This window comes from Mus musculus, chromosome X (assembly GCF_000001635.26).
Source record: "Mus musculus strain C57BL/6J chromosome X, GRCm38.p6 C57BL/6J".
NCBI lineage: Eukaryota > Metazoa > Chordata > Mammalia > Rodentia > Muridae > Mus > Mus musculus.
This window is the reverse complement of record NC_000086.7, coordinates 166,801,961-166,826,773: the sequence shown is the minus strand read 5'-3', so window position 1 is coordinate 166,826,773 and position 24,813 is coordinate 166,801,961. Positions and strand designations below refer to the sequence as shown.

General features: G+C 39.1%; 1 long non-coding RNA gene across 10 annotated transcripts; it reads left to right on the top strand.

Moving 5' to 3' along the window:
* Positions 1-2,252: 2,252 nt before the first annotated feature.
* On the top strand, positions 2,253-24,599 carry Gm36547. Of its 10 annotated transcripts, none has more exons than XR_387108.2 (6): positions 2,253-2,440; positions 2,605-2,664; positions 3,344-3,966; positions 5,734-5,853; positions 6,784-7,890; positions 23,927-24,047. It is a non-coding gene; the product is annotated as a predicted gene, 36547 (long non-coding RNA). The 10 variants fall into 10 exon arrangements; XR_387109.2 differs by having other exon boundaries at positions 2,253-3,444; positions 3,696-3,748; positions 3,868-3,966; XR_878299.1 differs by adding an exon at positions 24,580-24,599 and having other exon boundaries at positions 2,253-3,966; positions 23,927-23,990.
* The last annotated feature ends 214 nt before the right edge of the window (positions 24,600-24,813 follow it).

Below are 24,813 nucleotides of genomic sequence, written 5' to 3'. Positions count from 1 at the left end.
GGTGCTGAGAAGAAGGTATATCCTTTTGTTTTAGGATAAAATGTTCTGTAGATATCTGTCAGGTCCATTTGTTTCATAACTTCTGTTAGTTTCACTGTGTCCCTGTTTAGTTTCTGTTTCCACGATCTGTCCCTTGATGAAAGTGGTGTGTTGAAGTCTCCCACTATTATTGTGTGAGGTGCAATGTGTGCTTTGAGCTTTACTAAAGTTTCTTTAATGAATGTGGCTGCCCTTGCATTTGGAGCATAGATATTCAGAATTGAGAGTTCCTCTTGGACGATTTTACCTTTGATGAGTATGAAGTGTCCCTCCTTGTCTTTTTTGATAACTTTGGGTTGGAAGTCGATTTTATCCGATATTAAAATGGCTACTCCAGCTTGTTTCTTCAGACCATTTGCTTGGAAAATTGTTTTCCAGCCTTTCACTCTGAGGTAGTGTCTGTCTTTTTCCCTGAGATGGGTTTCCTGTAAGCAGCAGAATGTTGGGTCTTGTTTGTGTAGCCAGTCTGTTAGTCTATGTCTTTTTATTGGGGAGTTGAGACCATTGATATTAAGAGATATTAAGGAAAAGTAATTGTTGCTTCCTGTTATTTTTGTTGTTAAAGTTGGCATTCTGTTCTTGTGGCTGTCTTCTTTTAGTTTTGTTGAGGGGTTATCTTCTTGTTTTTTCTAGGGCGTGGTTCCCGTCCTTGTATTGGTTTTTTTTCTGTTATTATCCTTTGAAGGGCTGGATTCGTGGAGAGATAATGGGTGAATTTAGTTTTGTCGTGGAATACTTTGGTTTCTCCATCTATGGTAATTGAGAGTTTGGCTGGGTATAGTAGCCTGGGCTGGAATTTGTGTTCTCTTAGTGTCTGTATAACATCTGTCCAGGCTCTTCTGGCTTTCATAGTCTCTGGTGAAAAATCTGGTGTAATTCTGATAGGCTTGCCTTTATATGTTACTTGACCTTTTTCCCTTACTGCTTTTAGTATTCTATCTTTATTTAGTGCATTTGATGTTCTGATTATTATGTGTCGAGAGGAATTTCTTTTCTGGTCCAGTCTATTTGGAGTTCTGTAGGCTTCTTGTATGTTCATGGGCATCTCTTTCTTTAGATTTGGGAAGTTTTCTTCAATAATTTTGTTGAAGATGTTTGCTGGTCCTTTGAGTTGAAAATCTTCATTCTCATCCACTCCTATTATCCGTAGGTTTGGTCTTCTCATTGTGTCCTGGATTTCCTGGATGCTTTGAGTTAGGATCTTTTTGTATTTTCCATTTTCTTTGATTGTTGTGCTGATGTTCTCTATGGAATCTTCTGCACCTGAGATTCTCTCTTCCATCTCTTGTATTCTGTTGCTGATGCTGGCATCTATGGTTCCAGATTTCTTTCCTAGGGTTTCTATCTCCAGCGTTGCCTCACTTTGGGTTTTCTTTATTGTGTCTACTTCCCTTTTTAGGTCTAGTATGGTTTTGTTCATTTCTATCACCTGTTTGGATGTGTTTTCCTGTTTTTCTTTAAGGACTTGTAACTCTTTAGCAGTGTTCTCCTGTATTTCTTTAAGTGAGTTATTAAATTCCTTCTTTATGTCCTCTACCATCATCATGAGAAATGCTTTTAAATCCAGGTCTACCTTTTCAGGTGTGTTAAGATGCCCTGGACTGGGCGAAGTGGGAGTGCTGGGTTCTGATGATGGTGAGTGGTCATGGTTCCTGTTAGTAGGATTCTTACGTTTACCTTTCGCCATCTGGCAATCTCTGGAGTTAGTTGTTATAGTTGTCTTTGTTTAGAGATTGTTCCTCTGTTGATTTTGTTACCCTCTACTAGCAGACGTGGGAGACTAGCTCTCTCCTCTGAGTTTCAGTGGTCAAAGCAGTCTCTGCAGGCAAGCTCTCCTCTTTCAGGGAAGGTGCACAGTTATCTGGTGTTTGGACCTCCTCCTGGCTGAAGATGAAGGCCCAAAACAGGATCTTTCCCAGAAGCTGTGTTGCTTTGGCCAGGAAGGTGGCCGGTTGTCTGGAGCCGAAGATGGCATCGCCTCAGAAGCTCTCTGGCTCTTGCTTGTCCCAGAAACGGCTGGCCTCTGTATTCCACACCGTCACCCGTGCAGCCTGCCCTCTGCAGCCTGCCCTCCGCGGAGTCCAGGAGCCAAGAAGGCTCCCGCTGGGGCCTGAGGCACAAACCTCTTGGGCTGGCGGATCCCTGTGCACTCACCAGGAAGGTGGCCAGTTGTCTGGAGCCGAAGATGGTGCCGCCTCAGAAGCTCTCTGAGTCTTGTATCCTGATGCATATTTTTACATATTTGTTTTTCAGGCTCTAATCCAGAGAAATGTTAAAGGAACCTTTATAATAACTGAGTGACTGATAGAGTGGTCATAGCATAATATGGTCCTTCTAATCTTCACTATCCAGATGGGCAGTGAGGCTGTACCTAGCCTTGTGTTACCATGTGGTTTTACAGGTAACCCATTAAAGCCTTGGACAGTATGAAGGGATGAGATGATGCCACATCTGCCATTTAGATATCATACTTTTTTCACATGATATCTTTAGATATCTTACTTTTTTTACCTCTAAGTAACACATTCTGAAAATGAGTTGATACTCGTCTCATTCTACTTTTAGAATTTCCAGTATCCCTCACCATTGCAACAAGGCAATAATCCATCTATGCCACTGAAATGAGTGAGTATTCTGTACGCTTACATTTCCTCAGTTTTTAAGATACATTCCACTAAAAACTCTCTCCAATATTACTAATAAGCATCAGCATTTATCATATTCTTCTGAAAAGTAGTATGTGTTTAATATTTGTAGTGGTCAATATATATTTTCATAGTATCAATCACTGTAATATTCACCATGGAATATTTGCAGATATCCTTAAGAGAAATGAGGATCTCCTCAGAAGACTTAGTTTGTGAAGATTACAAGTAGCCAGATCTATAAATAGATTCTTTAATGGTGTAATGACTTTGTGAACATGGTGGTGTGCATGTAGATGAGTTCTATTAAGTAGATTTTTCTCAGTATGTATTTTTCAGAGACAAATCCAGACATCATGGTGAAGCATCAATACTGTCAAATGGAAATTGCTGCAATCCATAAAGTACTGGTCTGGGCTAAAATAACTTCCTACCTGCATATCTGCTAGAAAAGCATTCCTACTAAAAGCATTAAGGAGGTTGTCAACAACTACGTATATGAAAGTTAGATGTCCTGTCCCATGTAGGCTACCAATATGTTTTCCCCAATACCAACAATATTTCCCCCAGATTCCTTTTCTGCTTGCTGTGACTTATCAGTCTACCTCTAAGTAACACATTCTGAAAATGAATTGATACTCGACTCATTCTACTTTTAGAATTTCCAGTATCCCTCACCATTGCAACAAGGCACTGATCCATCTATGCCACTGAAATGTCTACAGCATACACGAACAGAGACTGGCATTGTTTCGTGCAGGTATGTGTTAAAATTGTATGATGGTCACCATGGTCACTAACATCGTGACATTAAATGTTAATTATCCACAAATACAATACAATCTTGTGAGCATTACTAATATTGGTGGGGTAATACTTTAAGGGCCTCTGTGCTATATAGGACAGAGAAATTGTAGTCTGACCTATAAATGTTGAAAGTTTGATTACATGCTACTGTGTTGTTACTGTTTCTAATCTTAAGAACCTGTTCTTGTTGCTTGTTTTTGACAGGTCTATACATATGTACAGCATATGTGGCTATACTCACCTCCTGTTACTGTCTGGTATTGTCCTTCTTTACCTTCTGAACCCCTTCTTCTTCCCCCTAACACTCAGTGACTATACCATTAGAGAAAATGATACCTTTCCTCCAAACAACAATTAACATTCATTACCTCCTCAGGAAGAGTTGGAGCTTCATGTGGTATGCAGTTACGGTTGTAATGGCGGTGTCATATCTGGATGGCAGCATTTTGTAAACTCATAGAAGGATCTTAACATGGTAAGATTACCTGAGGAATTTTCATATGTAAAGGCAAAATGAAACTGGTCCTGAATCTCTTCTCTTCAGTGTGTTTCCCTAAGATAATGCAAGTCCTCATAGTGCCTCAAAGAGATTATCAAGATTATAGTTGTTCATATCTGTGTAAGTGCCCATGGAATAAAAGTCACTGTACAAGGTATCTGGTTTTCATCTTCATAGATAAGTAATTATGATGCTTCTAACTCTTCATAACATCAAGTTGTTTGCATGCTCAGGTTAGAAATCATGGTCTCCTTAGCAAACCTGGTGAACATAAGTTTGTTTGATTTTTTTTTAATACCTGCAATGCTTCTGTTGAACCCATGAATGTTGAGAGATTAATTGTATGAGGATTTGACAGTATTATTGTCATGTAGTAAGCATAGTTGATGTTAGGTCTAGAAATGATCAATGTTCCTGAACTGCAATTAAGTCAGAACTCATCCAAGTTTCCAAGTTAAGTTCATGTGCCATGAGAATGGGCAGATATCCTGGAAAAGAAATCTGTATTCTGATACAAGTTTTTGTGTGACTTTAGTTGTCATGATTTATTCATAAGAACACAGTCACCCTAAACACACTGTTGACAATTTATACAAATTGTCCAGTAAGTGATGGAGTGGCTGTGCCACACTGCTAAGTCATAATGGAGTCCCTTGACCTTCTTGATACCTAGCACATTCACTTTGTTGGGGAAAGGGGGCTTTGGGGATCTGCCAAAATAGAAAGCAATGGAATTGTCAGAAATTTCAGTGATCATAATCACATACTTTTATAATGATAAAGAAAAAACTAATCTGCATTTAACCTGCATACATTGAGGAATTGAATGTGTTCTCATTAATTGTTTGAAAAACTAGAATGAGAAATTCAGTGTGTATACTAATGCCAATTTAAAACTTTTTAAAATAAAAAATGTGTAATATGTATACTGTGCATTTATCCAGGTGTCCAGATAGAGTTGACAAACATGTCTTTTGGCCAGAGGTATTGGTCAAGGTAATACACAAGAGTCTTGGGAAATTAATCATATATTAAAACATGTTTGTGCATGCTATCTTTTTATTTCTTCTTTTTGGTTGAGGGCAGGGAGTTTGTCTGTGTATTCTGGCCTCACGCAACATATCTGTGAGCTATCATTGTAATCCTTAGTTGTTATTTTTGTTTTGAGATAGGATATCACTCCATTACTCAACCTAATGTTGAACTTACTTTGTAGCCCACACAAGCCTTAAACTCTGAGTTGTCTGCTTAAATCTCCCAAGACTCTGGGATTACAGACTTGTGCCATCAGGTCTTCTCTTTTTTTTTTTTTTTTTTTTACAAATTCTTTTAAAGAGAACATTATGATTGCTGAAATATTTTAGCTGAATGTTGCTCCTCGCAAAATAAATGATCTAGTAGTCATTGTATAGTGCAGATGACCTGAACTTCAGTATCTGAGTAGATGTATAGGTGTGCCTAACATGACGCTACCATGTTTTTATCTACATAAATCCTGTAGGTATGTTTATTGTTCTCAGATATACTACTTAAATTACTAAAGGAATTCAGTTGTTTCATCAATATTTTGTTGTGTAGTTTTCATATGTTCTTATCTCTTAGTTATCTTCATACATTTCCTTATATTGTCTGCTCATTAACAAGCTACATGTATGTAATGTTCACCATGGTAGAAGCAATCATAATATTGCATGAAATTTTGGTTGTGTCCATCACTTTGATACTAATGGTACATTTTTACAGGTATCCACTTAAAAAAAAATGGGAGTGCCCTTACAATATTGTGCCCATGACCATCTGTAGGTATCCAGATAATAGAGGTGGATCCCCACTGATTAGTGACCTTGGGAATTTTAATGCAAGGTATGTGCCTAATGGGTTGAGTTCAGTCTGTTTCTTGAGACAGAAAAATAACTCAGAGTTCCACAAGGTGATTTTTTATGTTTATTTGTTTTTCATTTTTTATTAATTATTGTATTTATTTACATTTCAAATGTTGTCCACCTCCCTGGTTCCCCCTCCATAAACCCATACACCATACCCCCTCCCTTCACCTCTAAGAAGGTACTACCCCACCCACTCCCATCACACCCCTCTAGCATCCTCCTACTCTGGGGAATCAAGCCTCCACAGGACCAAGTGCATCCCCTCCCACTGAGACCAGATAAGGCAGGCCTCTGCTACCTACACTGCAGGGTCCACAGACCAGCCCATATATACTCTTTGGTTGGTGGCTTAGTCCCTGGGAGCTCTGAGGGGTTTTGGTTAGTTGATTCTTTTGTTCTTCCTATGAGATTACAATCCCCTTTGGCTCCTTCAGTCCTTCCCCTAACTCTTCCACTGGGGGTCCCCAGGTTTAGTCCAATGGTTGGCTGTAAGTATCTGCATCCATCTTAGATAGAACCTGAAGTGACCACTTCCAGTAAAAAGACATGCCCCCCACCCAGTTGAGAGATGGGGCCACTACCCATTTTAAAATGTTTAACCCAGAATTGTTCCTGTCTAAAAGAAATGCAGAGACAAAAATTGGAGCAGAGACTGAAGGAAAGGCCATCCAGAGATTGCCCTACCTTGGGATCTATCCCATGTGTAGTCACCAAATCCAAACATTATTCCTGATGTGCTTGCAGACAGGAGCCTGGTATGGTTATCCTCTAAGAGGCTCTACCAGCACCTGACTAAGATAGATGCAGATACTCACAAAGCAATTATTACGAGTTCTACTTTTTATATTTATATAATTGCCAGTGGTTTGCATTTAGGACACATCATATCTTATTTTCATATTCACAGGTAAATGATGGTGGTGCCACTGGACATTTTTAATATGTTTTTTTTTAGCTGCTAAGCTCAGAAATCATGAATTTTTGAAGCTCTGGTAAACATGAGTTTGTGAATGTATATGGCAAGAACATCGGTGTTGAAACTGTGGATATGGAAGAATTGACTGTTATTCTTCAGCTAAAGCAGTGGGAAGAATAGTGTGTTTTGAGATTTCTGATCAATAAATTTTAGATGTTCTTAAGTTATGGAAATTAGAAGCATTTTGAATATCCAGGTAAATTGTAGTTCCATAAACAATCATTATGGGCAGGGCAATGGTCCTAGCCAAAGCTAAGTATCTATTTTGACAAACATTTTCCCCCGAGTTTTCCCTTCTCATTTCCTTCAAGAAAATCAAAATAACACCTTCAAAACTGTGTCCATTTGTGTGTATATTGGCAGAAGCTCACACAGTGCTCCAAACAATGTTCATGGGGGGATTTAGTGGCAATATGGACTATGGTCACACATGTGCAGACACCCTTTGTCACAGGTAAGTTGTCAAAACACAAATGTGCCCATAACAACCTTACTAAGCTTTATGTTCATCGTCATTGTTAACAGTAATGTTCATTTCACAAACATAATGATAGTGGTTTAATCCTGATTTGGTCATTTTGTTCATTACCATCATGATGGACAATGAAATTTTTGCCAATATCCTCTTTTTACATGATCACTTTTCATAAGGAGGCTGCTAGTCTTTGGAATTCTGTAAATATCCAAGTATCATGAAGGGATATAGTGACTGGGAATAATTTGCACTCTAGAATACTCATATGCTGTGACATTCTGAGACAAGTCAAAGCATCACAGTGAGATAGATAATGTGTGTTATGTAAAACATTAGCGGTAATCAGGTTACTGGCATGAGTGAGACTCAGGATCTCTGAACTTCATTTACACAGGTAAGGGACAACGATAATAAAAGTACACTAGAAGCAAGCCAATCCTCTACATTGAAGTCACTGAGGAGTACTTGCGACCACTATGTTGTCATGTTTCTTTTCAGAGGCAAGTCAAGACATCATAGTGTGCTGTTAATGGTAATCAAAGGGGAATGTCACTGATATTAAGGTAAATGTAAATATTTTCAAGACAGAATATATAATTGTTCTGAGCTTCAGTAAGGGTTGATGGTGCCTCTAATGCTTTTGTGGCGGGTACTCAGAAACCTTGTTGTCCTTAGAAATTCTAGGGAGGAAGAGTTTGTATATTTTATAATAAAGTAAAAATATAAACTGAACCCGAGGAATGTTGGCCTCAGCTAGAGAAGATGATGTGCCTAACCCTTGAAAGACTTAAGGCCCCAGGGCTTGAGGAGGCTTGGCGATGGGGTGGGGACATCCTCTTGGAGACAGGGAGGAGGAGGAATGGGATGAGTAACTGTGGGAGGGCAGATGGGAAGAGTGTTAATTAATGACTAGACTATAAAAAATAAAAGTCACCAAAAAAAAAAAAATCAGTTACACAGGTTAGCCCGAGTTACACAGGGAAACCCTGTCTTCAAAAATCAAAAACCAATAAATAAATAAATAAATAAATAAATAAATAAATAAATAACAAAATTGACAAAAGTACCCTGACTTTAGCAGGCACTCAGTACGTATTTGGTAAGATAAATGAATAATCTTGACTCTTTGGATGATTATAAATTGGCTCATTAATGAAGCTTTTCTAGGGTGCGATAGCAAGAAAGCTAAAAATCCCCATTCCCCAGACTTTTTGCAGCACTGATATGTGATTTGGGTTCCATTATCAAGTGTTTGTGGGTCCCTTCTATTAGAAAAAGATCTTGAGCAGAAGAGCAGGAGTATGCATCCATGTATTGGCCTGGGTTCTAGAAGGGGCACCCCAGCTTTGGACAACTAAGGCACTTGGTATTCATAAAACAGACGAACCAAGCACTGGAGAGATGACTCCGTGAATAAAAGCAGTTGCTGCCCTTGCATCTATTGAGGGTTGGGTTCCCAGCACCTACATGGAAGTTTGTAACCCAGTTCCAAGTGACCCCACGCAACAAGCATGCACACTGTATACTTACATGTAGGCAAAATGTACACATACATATAAAATTTAAAATAAAATTAAATATTTAAAACACGGGCATACTAAAATTAGAGATGCTGCCGTGGTCAAATGCTAAGAAAGCATTCTCCTTTTCCATCTTTTCTGTTTTCCTTTTAGAAATTTTTATGAAGAATATTGTCAGATAGATAAAATATATTGAAAACAAATAAAATATCAACCATTGTGCCACCACTGAAACTTTCTTTTCAATTTATCTGTTCTTTATATCAGCCATTGTCTGTATTTGATCATAGTATAGAGCGAAGTAAATAGTTGAATAATTTTCTGATTTCTTTTTCTTAAACTTGTGCCGTAAACATATCTATACATATATTCTATTATTGTTGTTGTTTCACTGAATTACATAAAGGTTGTTTCTTTGAACATAGTACCCTCATACCACACTACCCACCCCTTCTGTCGAAAAATTATTTTATCCTCAGACAGTTTTCTTCTGTTTTCATGTCAATGTCAATAGTAAAAATATATTTTAAAATATCTATAAATCTATAGACAAATTAGAGAAAGTGTGTTTTTTCTGAAACTTATTTGCTTAACATGATTATCTCCAGGTGCATCTATTTTCCTGCTAACAGAATGAGTTCATTATTTTTTTGTGGCTGAAAAAAATTCCATTGTATGTAGACAATATTTTTTATGCATTGCTCCATTGTTGTACACCTAGGCTGGTCGCATAAGCTCCTGACAATAGTGCTACAATAAATACTGATGTCGACCTCTTTGGTGTATTGACATGGAGTCTTTAGGGTAAATACTGATACATAGTATAGCGGGGTAAGTTCAAATATATATCATTAAATAGGGAGAATGTAAATATGGCAAGGAAAACTTCAACATATAAATATATACATGTATAAATCATTTGTTCATTTAACAACAAAGCTCATAAATGGCAGGTAAAGTTCTATGCTCTAGCAATTAACAATGAGAAAACCAAACTAATTTTCTGCCCTACATTAGAGTACATTTTCTAGGCTTTACAAATGCAGCGGTCTATATCATGGTGGTGCTGGAAGACACCCACCTTATCATCCCAGCATAATCATTAATAGCGCTCCTTCTTTAAAATGTCTCAGTTTGTATGGTATATCATATGATCACTTGGTATAACACATTTGGCCAAAAGAATGGAAGATATTCCATAATCCATGTCTATAAAGTAGGTGGCCCATCCTTGCCTTCCTTTCCTTGACTCTGAGAAAGATCTTTAACCACTTAACCAGTCTGCTCCTCACAGTAGTCAATCTCCTAGCAGATGTTCCCTCACTGGCTAACAGCCTCCTGGGTCCTCATCCCAGATGTGAGCATGCATTGATTTCTTGTTTCGACAACACGTGGGACATAATGAACAGGAACATTTTATTATCTGGTGGATGCTTTGGAAAGCAAGACTGTGTACAGCACATATATAACAGAAGCCATCAAGTGCCACCCTAGCAAGACACCAACAGTCTCAGAAGGACCTCTACCATCCCCTGTCACCATCTGGTACACTTCTACTCATTTCTCCTCAGGCCTAGTTAAGACAGATGCTAATATTGTGGGTGAGGTTTTGAAAGCAACACTTCTGGGCAGTGATTTGAGCTAATTGTGTTTTACATCTCAGAAATGTTTTATAAACGTTAAGTTTATAGCTCTCTGATGGGCTTAGTCAGAGAGAATATTTACCTCAGAAAGACTGCTTCTCCCCCAAGCTATAGAGAAGCCTCAAAGAAACAAAAGGTCTGAGAGTTTAGCTCAATTGCCATTTTTTTTGAAAAGGTGTCGAAAGTCTTTTCACAACTTTCATGATACTTACGAAGTCCTGTGTGATGTTTCATAAAATAAAGCCTTTATCAAATGAAGGCTAGCTAGGATAATCCTCTTGTCACATAACATTTTTATTGAAGGTGTGGAAACACATAGATATATTGAATTGGTGCCATAGGAGAAGAAAGTATAAGCCTAAATCAATGCAACGAGCCATTACTTATTTCTGAAACGGAAGTGGAAGACATTGTTAAAAGGCCAAGCAGGTGTGACAGAGAAGGAGGAAGGATGTGAGAGAATGGGAGAGCACTGGTGGCATTCCTCTCATTTCCTTATCCTGGTGCAGAAACCCAAACACAAAAGCTTCAGAAGAAACACCTGGAAAAACAGTGTCTCCACTTTGAAAAGTAATGCCCATTACCCGTCTCCGGAAGATATTTCACAATTTCTGGAGAGATCTTTGGTAGTCACTGTGGGTAGGGCAGACACCAGCATCTGATGACTACCTAACTTCCCTTAGTACTCAGGATGGCTGACTCCTATTGACTTCAATGGCCAATACCGCCATGGTCCAGTAAGCCTGTTCTTAACGTTTACCTTGTTGGAGATATCTCAAAAATCAAGTTATAGTTTGTGATGTGCCACTGATAACAGCTAATTGCAATTCACTGAACTTCCACTAGACTCAGCATAGTGTCTTTCCTCACTACTGACTCTAGGATACCTTCACTAATGACTGTAGGATGCCTTGATCAGTTTGGAATCCAACCTGATCCATCTAGACTCTAAAGTCTAGCATTTCTGCCTAGCAGAAAAATACTGCTGATTATTCCTAGGTGGTCAATTCCATACTTCTGTTTTGAAGTGATTCAGAGGATTTTTTTTCTAGCTTTACTGAAGCTAGTATAAGTGACAAATTATATACATTCAAGGTATACAATGATTTATTTGATATAGTATATGGCATGAAATGGGGGAAAATTATATGTGGTGAGGGCAAGTAAGATCTACTCTTAGCAAATTTAAAATAAACAAGAGTGTATTATAATTGTGGCCACCATGTACCCATATTCTCTACCTCCAAGCCTCTGACAACCACTGTTACTGTTTACTTTGAATTCAACCAGTTTTAAATTTCAGATGTACATGTGATCCTATAGTATGTTGTATATCAAGATTATTTAATTTACAATATCATCCAGATTCATCCATGTTCTCCTGCATGGAAGGATTTCATTATTTTTTGTGATTGAATAATATCTACTGTGTGCAATGAATATATGGTTCATTTTCTTCATACATTTATATCTTAGTGAAGATTTATGTTTATAGTAAGATTGCCTAAGTGGAAATGGGGGTACAGACATTGGTGAGATACTTCTGCCATTCTAGAAACAAGCTTAGATCACTGGAATAGAAAATAGAACCCAGAAATGAACCTATTCATGATCAGCTAGACTTTTATAGAGGTGCCAAGAATACACATTACATAAGGAACACCATTTATATGCTGTTGGGTAACTAGATAATCCACACTCAAAAGAATTACTTTTTGAATTCATATACCATAAACAAAACATAACTTTTTGTTCCCTTTTTATTGGATATTTTCTTCATTTACATTTCAAATGCTATCCCAAAAGTCCCCATACCCTCCCACCCACCCTGCTCCCCTACCCACTCACTCCCACTTCTTGGCCCTGGCTTTCCCCTGTACTGGGGCATATAAAGTTTGCTAGACCAAGGGGCCTCTCTTCCCAATGATGGCCCACTAGGCCATCTTCTGCTACATATGCAGCTAGAGACAGGAGCTCTGGGGGTACTGGTTAGTTCATATTGTTGTTCCACCTATAGGGTTGCAGATCCCTTCAGCTCTTGGGTACTTTCTCTAGCTCCTATATTGAGGGCCCTGTGTTCCATCCAATAGATGACTGTGATCATCCAATTCTGTATTTGCCAGGCACTGGCAAAGCCTCACAAGAGACAGCTATATCAGGGTTCTTTAAGCAAAATCTTGCTGGCGTATGCAATAGTGTCTATGTTTGGTGGCTGATTATGGGATGGATCCTTAGGTGCTGCAGTCTCTAGATGGTCCATCCTTTCATCTCAGCTCCGAACTTTGTCTCTGTAACTCCTTCCATGGGTGTTTTGTTCCCAATTCTAAGAAGGGGCAAAGTGTCCGTCCACACTTTGGTCTCCGTTCTTCTTGAGTTTCATGTGTTTTGCAAATTGTATCTTGTATCTTGGGTATTCTAGGTTTCTGGGCTAATATCCACTTATCAGTGAGTACATATCAAGTGACTTATTTTGTGATTGGGTTACCTCACTCAGGATGGTATCTTCCATATACATCCATTTGCCCAAGAATTTCATAAATGCATTGTTTTTACTAGCTGAGTAGGACTCCATTTTGTGTAAATGCACCACATTTTCTGTATCCATTCCTCTGCTGAGGGACAGAACTTTAAATGGATTAAAGACTTAAATGTAAGATTGGATAGCACAGATTTCCTAAAAGAGAAAACAGGAGGAAAAAAAACTCTATAACTTTGATCCTGGTGATAATAATTTTGGATATTTCACCAAAAGCACAAAAAGCAAAACCAAAACCATACTGAACTACACCGAAGAGACAGCTCCTGTCTAGCAAAGGAAAATAACAAGAAAAGGCCTTGTCTAGCCTCCTTTAATTTAGAAAGGCATACACCTATGTCTCCTCAAATGCTATTGGCCAGTTCACTTCACTTGAGTAAGCACAAAGTCAAATAGATAGCAGATCTAGGAAAGACCTCTGTAACAGAACTAAGTCAGGTATGAAAAGGGGCCTTCGTGCTCTTTGTGCTGCCTTGTCATTGGATCTTCTGTTGGCCTACATCTGGAATTTTATTTACTTCAACAGTCACACGCTGTAGCCTTTAGAAACTGCAGTAGAGTAGGGAGAGGTCTGCGGAGAAAAATGAGTGAAGTGTTATTGTCTAACTTAAATTGAATGATTGTGCCATTTTTTAATTTTCCAATTGAACTACAGAGCAAAAAAAAAAAATACAGTGGAGGGCCAAAGGAGAGGATGATAACACCAAACAAAATTACATTCCAGTTTTTATTAATAAAACTTCACTACAAAGAACTTGCAAAAAAGAAAATCACACACCAAAATTAACCAGACCCAAGTCTATACATCTCAATGAATTTCTATAGAATTAAAATTCTGAAGCTTTGGAACTTCACATTAAATTAATTCCACCCTTTCACTATCAAATACATTTTATGTACTTGTCCATGCATAAAAAATCCAGGACAAAGCTGAGACTAGAGGAACAACTGGTTTTATATCCTCATTCATAAATCCTCATTCCTGACTCGAGTCCTTTACCTTCATTCAGTCCTTTCTCATCACATACATTTACCCTCTCTTGTGATTTCTACATGTTTCACTGTACTGTTGCTTTATCCACTGGAGCAAGGAAATGGAACCAATGTAGCGTCCCATCACAAAAGAATGGATAATGAAAATTCCATACATACATAAAGTGGAATAGTATTCACCGCTTAGAAAAGTGAAATCATAAATTTGTAGAAAAGTGGAATTGAAATGTGTAATATTAAAGCAAGGATGCACAATTTTAGAAATGAAAAACCATGTTCTCCCTTATATGTGGATCCTAGCCTGTATTATCCATGTGTGTAAGCAAATATATATGTAAGTTCAGTACAGCAGTTTAACAAGTATTTTTTTAACCTGAAGATTATCTATTATCTCTGATTATCTTTTGTTAAATTTAATTTCCATTAAGATTTATGATCTGGAGTATCAGGCATGACTATGTATACCTCTAATCTGGAGGCAGTAGCAGGCAGGTCTCTGAGTTCCAGCAAGAGCTATACAGTGAGACATTGTCTCAACCCATACATAGAGAGAAGGGGGAAGGGGAGGGAGAGGGAGAGGGGAAGGGATTGATTTAGTACCTGGAGCTAGAGATGCTGGTCAGCGGTAGAGAGCTTGTCTAGCATGCTAAAGTCCTAGTCCACGCTGAAGTTAAAGCCTACTAGTTATCTCTGAAGTATGACAAGATCCATAGCTGTAATATATGTTAAAAACTCATTTTTATTTACATTCTTCTACTTATTAAGGCCTTATTCTATGTTCATTTATTTTCGCAGCTTTTAGGCATTATTCCCACTCATATACACCTTTTGCAACAAGAAACCCTGAGCCAATTGAAGCTCACAAAGAAAAAGCATCGTGTTTAAGATCACCAAGGTCTCAGACTGCAGACTCTACTGCACAGACCCAGACTCAGGCCTAATTGTATTCAAAGCCTTTTGGATGTAATTGACTATGTGTAGAGGTCTCAGTCTCTCTGTCCTTCAAGACTTCAAGCCAGCTCTTGATGCTGTTTTCCTGATACCTCTCTATTTCAAAACAGTCCCAGGACACAAGCACAACAACAAAGTCTCTCCCTGCACATCAGGAATAACGTTATTTATTATTATATTAAGTTTATCTTTTTCCTTATTGATTCTAGGAGAGGTTTGGTGTCTCAGTCTAAGTCCTTCAAGAAGTAGATATATAAACAAAAATTGGTCTTAAACACAGAAATGACATCATGTCCCTGCAGCAACCTTTCAGAAGACCCTAGCCAGAGAACTTCAGAAACCCAGAAGAAGAGCAGCCCAACTGACCCTGACCTATAACAAAGCACCATTAGAAGGAACAGGACAAGGTAGAGGAGTAGTGGTGGGAGTCAGAGGTCAGACTGCATGCCAATCTGACATTTGGGAGTAAGGGAAGGAGGAGAACTGGAAATAGGTTACCTGATCTGAAACAGTAATGGCCAAATGAACCAGTGGGTCAATGCTTAAATCTCCTATAGGGGTCCTCCAGCCCCCAGCTAAAGACTCAAATTCATTTTTTTCATTTATCTATTTTTTCCTTTTTATCTTTTTTATTGGTAATTTCATTTCAAATGTCCCCATTCCCATTTTCCCCTCCACAAGCCCCCATCCCATCCCCTGTCACCTTTGCTTCTATGAGGGTGCTCCCCCACCCACCCATTCCTATCTCACTGCTCCAGCATCCCCTTAAGCTGGAATATCAAGCCTCCACAGAACCAAGGGTCTCCCCTCTTGTTGATGCCAGATAAGGCCATCCTGTACTATATATGTAGCTAAAGAAATGGGTCCCTCCATGTGTACTCTTCGGTTGGTGGTTTAGTCCCTGGGAGCTCCGGATGGTCTGGTTAGTTGATACTGTTGTTCTTCCTATGGGGTTGCCATCCCCTTCAGGTCCTTCAGTTCTTCCCTTAACTCTTCCACTGCAGTCCCCAGGCTCAGTCTATGGTTGGCTGTGAATATCTGCACCTGTATTGGCCAGGTGCTGGCAGAGCCTCTCGGGGGACAGGCTTCTGTCAGTGAGTACTTCTTGGCATCCGCAATAGTGTGAAGGTTTGGTGTCTGTGGATGGGATGGATCCCAAGGTGGGGCAGTCTCTGGATGGCCTTTTCTTTAGTCTCTGCTCCATTATTTGTCACTACCTTTCAAATTAATTTCTAAAAGGACCATGACTTTGTCCCAACCCAATCTAGTGGACCAGCAGCAGATCAGCGCTGGGGCACTGGCTCCTATAGCAAATTCTCTAAAATTCTGGGGCTATCCATAGAACACTCCATTCATAGCAATGGCTTCTCCTCTAGGCATTTTATATCCAGCTTATGAGGAGAAACAATGTGTGTCCTAGAGCTCTAAAGTGATAGAACCAGGTTTGAAATGGCATAGCTCAGGACTGAGCATTCAAGGCTGTGGGTTCCATCTGAAGCAAGAGTAAGCAAACCAAAAGAACAACCCAAACAAATACTTCTGGACATGGCTTTGTGACACTGGTCTTCAAATTTCAAAACCATTCTGTACCAGTTACATAGTTATACACACACAAACAAATGTGGTTTGAAAGACTCCAAAACCAGAAATTGGGGGATGTTATTTTTTTTCTTGTTTTTGTTTTAGTAATGAGGTTATTTCTTCTGGAAAATTCCTGACACAAGTATATTGAAAGAGATCAGTCATGGGATTGGAGAGATGGGTCAGCAGTTAACAGTGCTCCCAGATCTTTAAGTGGACCAGAATTTGGTTCCCAGCACAGAAGACTCAGGTTTGTTCTCTGGCCCCCATGTCAGGTGACTCACAATGGTCTATAATTGTAACACCAGGCCATCAAATGACCTCTGGCTCCAGTAGGCACACACACATATGTGGTATATGCATAAATAAAAAGAAATGTTAATTTGGAAAGAAATTACTCAGAAATCACTTACTTTTTGCTACCCTCCTACCGAGAAGGAAAATACACCAGAATACGTTTGTTGAGAGCAAGAATATCAAGCTGCAAATTCCACCACAGCAACTAGGAGAAATCGAGGCTAAACACTTCTTTGGTCAGGTCAAAGTGAGAGAAGAGAGAGACCAATGCTACTCACAGGGGCATCAACCCATTCTCGATTTCCTGAAAACATACACTAAGAGTTTGCTGGGACCATAATAGGTGAATCTGACAGCCTGGGAGCTCAGATGAGTATTTGAAGACAAAAGCAGGTTTGTTGGATAAAAGGGAGCAAATGCAGACTGGAATGTATGACTTTGCAAAACAGCTCAGCAGGAGAAAATTTAGCACCTCGTGTATTTTCAAGGATCTGTGGAACTGTTTAATGTTCAGATTCTCAAACCTGATAATTGGGCAGAAGTCAGATCTCCTAACACTTAGCTCCACCATCTGTTGCTGACATAACATTTTACATAACATCAGAAATGCCAGATGGAGCCTTCACATTAGCCATGGCCATGATGTTTCACGGTCACAACATATACAGAATCCCATGCACTTACTGAGTTTGTAGTTCTCTGGTGCTTCCAAATCACACCTGGCCCCTGGGTGTCTGGAACGTCACTAATCCCATACCCCATGACAGAGGCTTCGATTTATTTTAAACTAATGGAAAAGGGGAGGAAGGAACACATATTTGAAATGATGTCTGCATGGCAAATTATAATTTGTAGTTTAGGCTTTAAATTGTGGTAAATTTTAAAGAACTCTTTTGCTGTACATGAAACTGAGACTGTATCAGATGTCCATATAACTATTTCTTGACTTCTTGGTCAAGAAATAGTTATTGCTATGGAACAAAGAAAAGGTAATAGGTGTTCTGAGAGAAATATGATCCCTACCATAAGCCTTTCTCAGCAGAAAGATTCATAAACCTGAGACACCAGCTTTCCTGCCTTCAGTGTACCTCAACATATATTAGTATGAAGAAGAATATCACAGAGGTGTACACACCCAGCATCTTCATCCATTAGGTGTAAATCCTCTGATATTCCCCTGGTCCTCTTTCTGGTTTGTATCCTTCCTTTCCCTATAGTATCTGTATCTGGCACCAATTTTCTGTATTTTTTCCTACCTATTATAGTACTAATTTTCTGTGTGGCATCATGAACTGGGCAGAATGTAATTTCAGCACTCAGAGGGCTGAAGCAGGAGGATTGATGTGGGTTCAAAACTACCCAGGGCTACAAAACAGTACAGGTCAAAAAGAACCATATTGAAAGACCCTTTCTAAAGAAATACACACACGCGCGCATATGCACAGCCTTTGTGGGACAGCGACTCATATAGAAAGACATTCTGCTTATGAGCTGTGCTATCCACTAGGCTGGGGCCCAGATGAAAGAAAAGATGTAGGAGGAAGGCAGCTGGCATATGAAACTTGCACTGTTCTTGAGTGTGTTATCTGCTGATGCTGCTATTGCCTGTGCATGTCAGACTCCCTCCTTATTCAACCTTTCAACATGGACCTTTCAGTTCATGCTAGCAGAATTCCGGGGCTTTCCAGCTCCAGCCTCTGACCAGGGCCACCTCATTGATTCCTCCCACTCTGAGGCTCCTAGCTTCTTAGGTTGAGCAGCTACTGGTTGTTCTGGCTCTTCAGAGTGCAGACAGCCAGAGTTAGATTACCCACCCTGTAATTGTGTAAGCCAACTGAATAAATCTCCTTTTATAATTATAAAAGTAAAATAATGTGGCAGTATATGAGGTTTTATTCATCAGATTGCTTTTTCATTGGCTGTTTTTCTGAATTATCTACCCATGTTGCATCTCTTTTGAACTGCTCTGTGACACTCCATTGCTGAGTACAGTATGCTGTACTAACCATTAGAAACATAGCTGCAGAGAAAGCCTGCCATGTGATTCTTTGCACATATGTCAGAGATCAGATCAGCTTACAGATCTATTCGTTCAAACTGAAAAGTTCATTCCAGAATGATTTGTCAAGTCACCGATCCCAATAACAAAAAGAACACACACACACACACACACACACACACACACACACACACACACACACACCCTCTGCCACTCCCTGACCTGGAGACAAGGTGTCAGGCAGCTCAGACTGACTTCAGACTCATTGTGTAACTGAGAATGAGAAAGTTCCTTGTTTTCAGTTACACTAGACTATTAGCTCTGAAATAGCAGAGCTTTGTTTACTTTCCTTTCCTAAAAATCAGAGAAGCATCTCTTTGGCATTAATTTTTCCTAGTCTGTGAGTTTATTTTCACATATAGCTTGCTTACGAGATGTCTCTTTGTCTTACTGAATTACAAACTTCTCTGCATATTTTAAGATGCTAGTGTATTTCTCTCGCCATTTCTATGGCTTCTTTTTCTAAGGTTGAAAGCACTTTGCTTTCTGTTGTATTTATATTTTTGCTTTGTATTTGCTTCTCTCATCTTCACTGGAAAGTTGTATGCTTGTTTGGGAAGGCTTTGAATTCTAAAGATACTATCCATTATCTCCTTTTCAGAGGTTTTCATGACTCCTTTTTTTTGTCCAGCTCTCTAGACTGTTCCTTTTATCTCGATGGAGTACGTGATAGTACGTACTAACTCTCTTGCTGTCATTTGTGGAAACTTCTCTCACCAACTCTGCACGTTATAATACCTTTGGAGGGGGGCAAGTTTTCATTATTTCACAGAGCAATTTCTGAGTGGTTTAGATATTATTGTCTCTTGCTTTTCTATCAGCAAAGTGTGGTCACCTTGTCAAATTCTGTGAAAACTCTGGTTGGAATTTCTGTTTAAATCCTGTACATTTATTGATCAATTTGAAAACTGTCATCCTCTCAATTATGTCTCCCCTCCCCCAAAGATTTTGTTAAACCTGCATGTATTCCAGACATCTGCTCTACACTTTACACTTTATTCTTTTTTGTATACTTAGTATAAATTTACTCAGCTAATTTATATGTTTGTTGCTCTGACACTTGAGAACTTTATTTTAAGATATTTTCTGTGTTTAACATTTATTTGCCTCGCTGGTTTTGGCTTTTATGAAACATTTTAGAAAGCATTTGCATTTTATTCTTGCATGACATGAAATATAAATATAGCATTTTCCCACAGAGAGTCAATTATTTTCAGTTCTCATGAATAATCTCTTGACCCCTGGTTTACAAGACCTCATTTATTATGCATTGCTTTTTTTTTCATACATGTCAGGGTGATTTTCCCACCATCAGTTAGTTACCATTGATGAATATATTCATTTTCATGTGAATATCATGATGTTCTCATTTCTGTCCATTTTAAATGTCTTTGTATATGTATTTGTGTATAAATACCCACAAAAATATTCGATGAAATGTTGTGTCTTTTGTCAAAAGAAGTATTCAACCAGGATGCCCTTGTGGTATTGTCTCTGGGTTTTATATTATGCTTTAATAGCTGACAGAGCAGCTGAGTTCCTCTTGTGCTTGTATTAAATCAGTATGCTAATTTGGAAAAATATCTCTAGTATTCACTCTTTCATGAATTGGTGATATATTCATTTATTCATATTTTCCTCTAAGTCTCTCCTCTCTAACACTTTGTCATTTTCCTTGCACAGATTCATTTTGAAAGTAAGGTTTCATGCAAATATTTTTTAAAAGAAGCGTGTTCCTTTCATTTGCATACAACTTTGGACTAGTTACTATGAAGAGCCAGAAAGCTGCTTGCTTTTGGACATTTTTCTTTAACCATTTGCTTACCCCCCATAAAGACAAACCTCCCAGTTTTTAATTATCTTGAAGCTTCTCAATAAGTAATTGTATTTTGCCCAAATAATACTTTTTCATGTCACACTTATAATACTAGTGGCATTAACAGTGACAAGGCCTTGAAAATGTACTAACATACTAGCAGTGAGGATCCTTGTTCCTTTTAGTGGGATCTGGTCTCTTGGCTCCTCCTTGTGTAGCATGTGCTGCTGATGAAAGGGCTTCACTCCTGTTTGTCTGGATTTCCCAGACAGCTGCTAAGTACTTTGTAAAGACAGCCTATCCTGTGTAGATCTGTCTGGTCCTCTGTGTCTGGTGTCTGCGGGCTCCCAGTATACAGCTGGAAACTGAATCAAAGCCACAAAGAATGTGTCTTACGTTAGATGCTGGGGAGGCTCTAACAATCCAGGACTGTCTCTTTCTGGAAATGTCGACACTCCCATAAGTCCTAGGAGACACCTGGGTTTCCTTCATGTGCTTCTGTCTATCATTGACCACATACTTCGAAACAAGTGGGAATTGTAGCAATTGTGTCAGCTGCATTCCAGATGACAATGTGGCCAAGATTTAGAGCAGACAGACTTAGAAAGTTATGCATGGCTCTCATTCCTTAATCTTTTCACCAGAGGCAAACACCACTAACAAGTAAGGACATGTGTTATATGTCATAGACATCATAGACAACGTATAAACATGTGCATTCCATGATTTCTCTTTTGTGCCTTTCAAACACATATATTATACATTTGTGTGATAGAAACACATTTCTTCTAACTTAATATAATTAAATATATGCTTTTTAATAGGTATATATTGTCCTCATTTTTCCTATTTTCATTTTTCTAATTTGTTGTCTTGTATGTGGAACCAAAATTTATCTAGGAGAGTTGCTGAGATGTAAGGCAAGCATATTTGCTTACTCAGCTTAGTTTTCAGAGGTACTTTAACTAATGTTACTAAGTTGACATTACTTTAGACTCTGACTTATGAATCATTACTTTTTAGTTTAGTATTAAATAATCTTGAGAGTATTTAAAGTATTCCTCACAATTTGACATTTCTGTGATATGTAAACATGATTTTTATATTTTACAAGAGCATCAGACTTACAAGGTGGTTACTCTAAAGAAATAACAATAATACCAATGCCAGAACAAAGATTATGGAATAATCTATTTGGGCAATATGGCTTAAGTGGGATGCATTTTTTTTCGATCAAGAAAATGAAAATGGTTTAGGAGTACATTCTTAGGGAGCATATGAGGATAAATGTAAAAATAAATCATTAAAACTTTTAATATGTTTTACTGGGAAAAATACATGCTGTGTTTGGAAGAGGAAATGGGCCATGACTAATCACATAATGAATTCTTCACAGAAGAAAGAACCAAAGGACCTGATGCTGAACAATGAATGAACTTTGAACTGCTCTGTGACACTGCTCCCAGAGCAGTCAGTGAGACTTCCATTTCCTTTTCTGAACCATTACCACTAGTCGGTTAAAAGTGGCTGTAGATGGCTTGGTTTTAACTGATCCCACTGTTGGTTGTAGGTGGATTTCCTTAAATAATAATGCTACTGTGTCTTCATTGGTTATTTGGGTTACTGATTGATGTTTATGGTCTTTGTGCCATTTTTTTTAAATTGGCTTGGAGATTGTTCTTAGACTCATGGATTTGGCATTCCTTTTTTTTTTATTTCTCTGTTTATTTAAGAACTATGTTGATCATATATATACCTTATCACAGTTCTATGAGTGTAGCAAGGTAAGAATTGGTCTCCCCTACAAACACCATTATATATTTTCATTTTGTACCTTTTTGGTTTAGTGAATTTTATGTTGATTTTTGTATAATTACATTTTAAAGCTCTGTTGCTAATAGGTTTTCTGAGAAGAAAATGTTCTCTTTCTTATGCCTTTCTTCTTTATGGGCTTTCTTCACACTAGTGCCCATGTTTTCTGAACATACATACATACCTTCACTTTCTGCTAGCATGGTCTAGATGATGGTTCCAAGCTAAAGACAAAACAAAACAAAACGAAGCAAGCAGTGTTAGCCTGGGGTGGTGCTGCACCTTTTGAATCTTAGCACTCAGGAAGCAGAGGCCTGTGAGTTCAAGACCAGCTTGTACTGTACTGAAGAGGTAAGCCAGAAGTACATCATGAATTCTTCTAGTTCAGCCAGAGCTACACAGTGATAACTGTCTTAAAAACAAACAGACACTAAAACAGAGTCTGAAATTGTGGCGTTGTTATTTTTACATCGAGCTTATTTAGAAAGAGAGATGCCTGGTGTTCCCATGAAGTCTCTCTCTGATTAGGGACTGTTAATTCTCTCCCAGAACAATGCTGCCAGTCTTTCAGAGGCTTCCAGATTTGATTCCTTTCTGTCCTCTCTGTCCAACAAATCGTCTCCACGCCCTAGCTCACAAGCCAAATAGCCAGTCAAAAGAAGCCTTGACGCGTAGCCATCTGTGAGTGTTGAAGCAGGGTGATTGTGCTCAGCCCTGGAAGCTGTCGGTGTAGACCACAGATTGGCAAACAACTGCAGGGTGGGAGAGGGGGTGGGGGTGGGGTGAGCTGGCAGAAGGTGACATGTGCACACTGAAACACACAAAGAGCTTCAAGTGATCAAGTGTCCTGCAGACAGCTGGGACTGAGGTTAGCCGCCACCACCTGCTGGAGAGCAGCTGTCAGAGGGGAACAGCCAAATTCAGGGCCCTGACACAGGCACTGCCAGCCCAACAGGTGAAGGCTGGAATTGAAAAGAGCCAGAATCTCTGGGTCAGACAATTGGCACATTGTCGCCTGGAATATCATGCCTCATGCCCCAAGTGAAATGTCAGCTGTTCCCCTGTCCTATGTCAAAAAATCTTTTCTTCCTCCTCCTCCTCCTCCTCCTCTTCCTCCTCTTCTCTCTCCTCTCCTCCTCCTTTTCCCCTTTCTCCTCCCCCTCTCCCTCCTCTTCTTCTTTCTCCTCCTCTCTTTCTCTTCCTCCTTCTTTGGTTTTTTTCTTCTTCAAGACAGGGTCTCATATAGACTGACCTTGAATTCACTATATAACTGAGAGAAACCTTAAAACTTCTGATACAGCTTACAATTGTGCACCACCTCTTATGACTATTTTAGTCCCCATTCTAAGTGAGATTCAAGCATTCTCACTTGAGCTTTCCTTCTTGTTTAGCTTCTTTGGATCTATGGATTGTAGCATGGGCATCCCATATTTTATGGATAATATCAACTTATAAGTGAGTACATATCATGCATGTCCTTTGGGGACTGGGTCACCTCACTAAGGATGATATTCTCAAGTTCCATCCATTTGCCTGCAAAATTCATGATGTCATTATTTTTTAATAGCTGAATAGTATTCCATTGTGTAGATGTACCACATTTTCTTTATTTGTTGTTCAGTTGAAGGACATCTGGAGGTCCAGGATCAGATGTGGGGAGGAACAAGAGGGATGGCCAAATAGCCATGAAAATGAATTGAAATATGCAACTGATGAGGGTGTGGAAGTAGGTGGCATTTCCAGGAGGAGACAGAGACTTGGGATAAGGAAGGCACCCAAGAACCAATCAATGGGGGTGTCTTTAGCTGTGACTCATGGCATTGGGGATATGGAACAGACATGAACTCTAAAGGAGCAATAGGGACACCAACCTACCCACACAACTTTCAACCCAAAATTTATTCTGTCTACAAAAAAATTAAGGGACTGGGGATAGAGTAAAGACTGAAGGAACAGTCAACCAATGACCAACCCAACTTGAGACCCATTCCATAGACAATCACCAACCCCTGACACTATTAATGGTACTCTGTTATGCTTGCAGACAGGAGGCTAGCATGACTGTCTTCTGAGAGGCTCCACCCAGCAGCTGATTCAGACAGATACAGACACCCACAGCCAAACAGTGTGTGGAGCTTGGGCACTCTTATGGAAGAATAGAAGGAAGAATCTCCAAAGGAAGACATGCAGACTCTACTAACCTGGACCCTTGGGGCATTCAGAGCCTGAATCACCTAGCCCTCCCTACACACATGTAGGAGATATGCAGCTTGGTTTT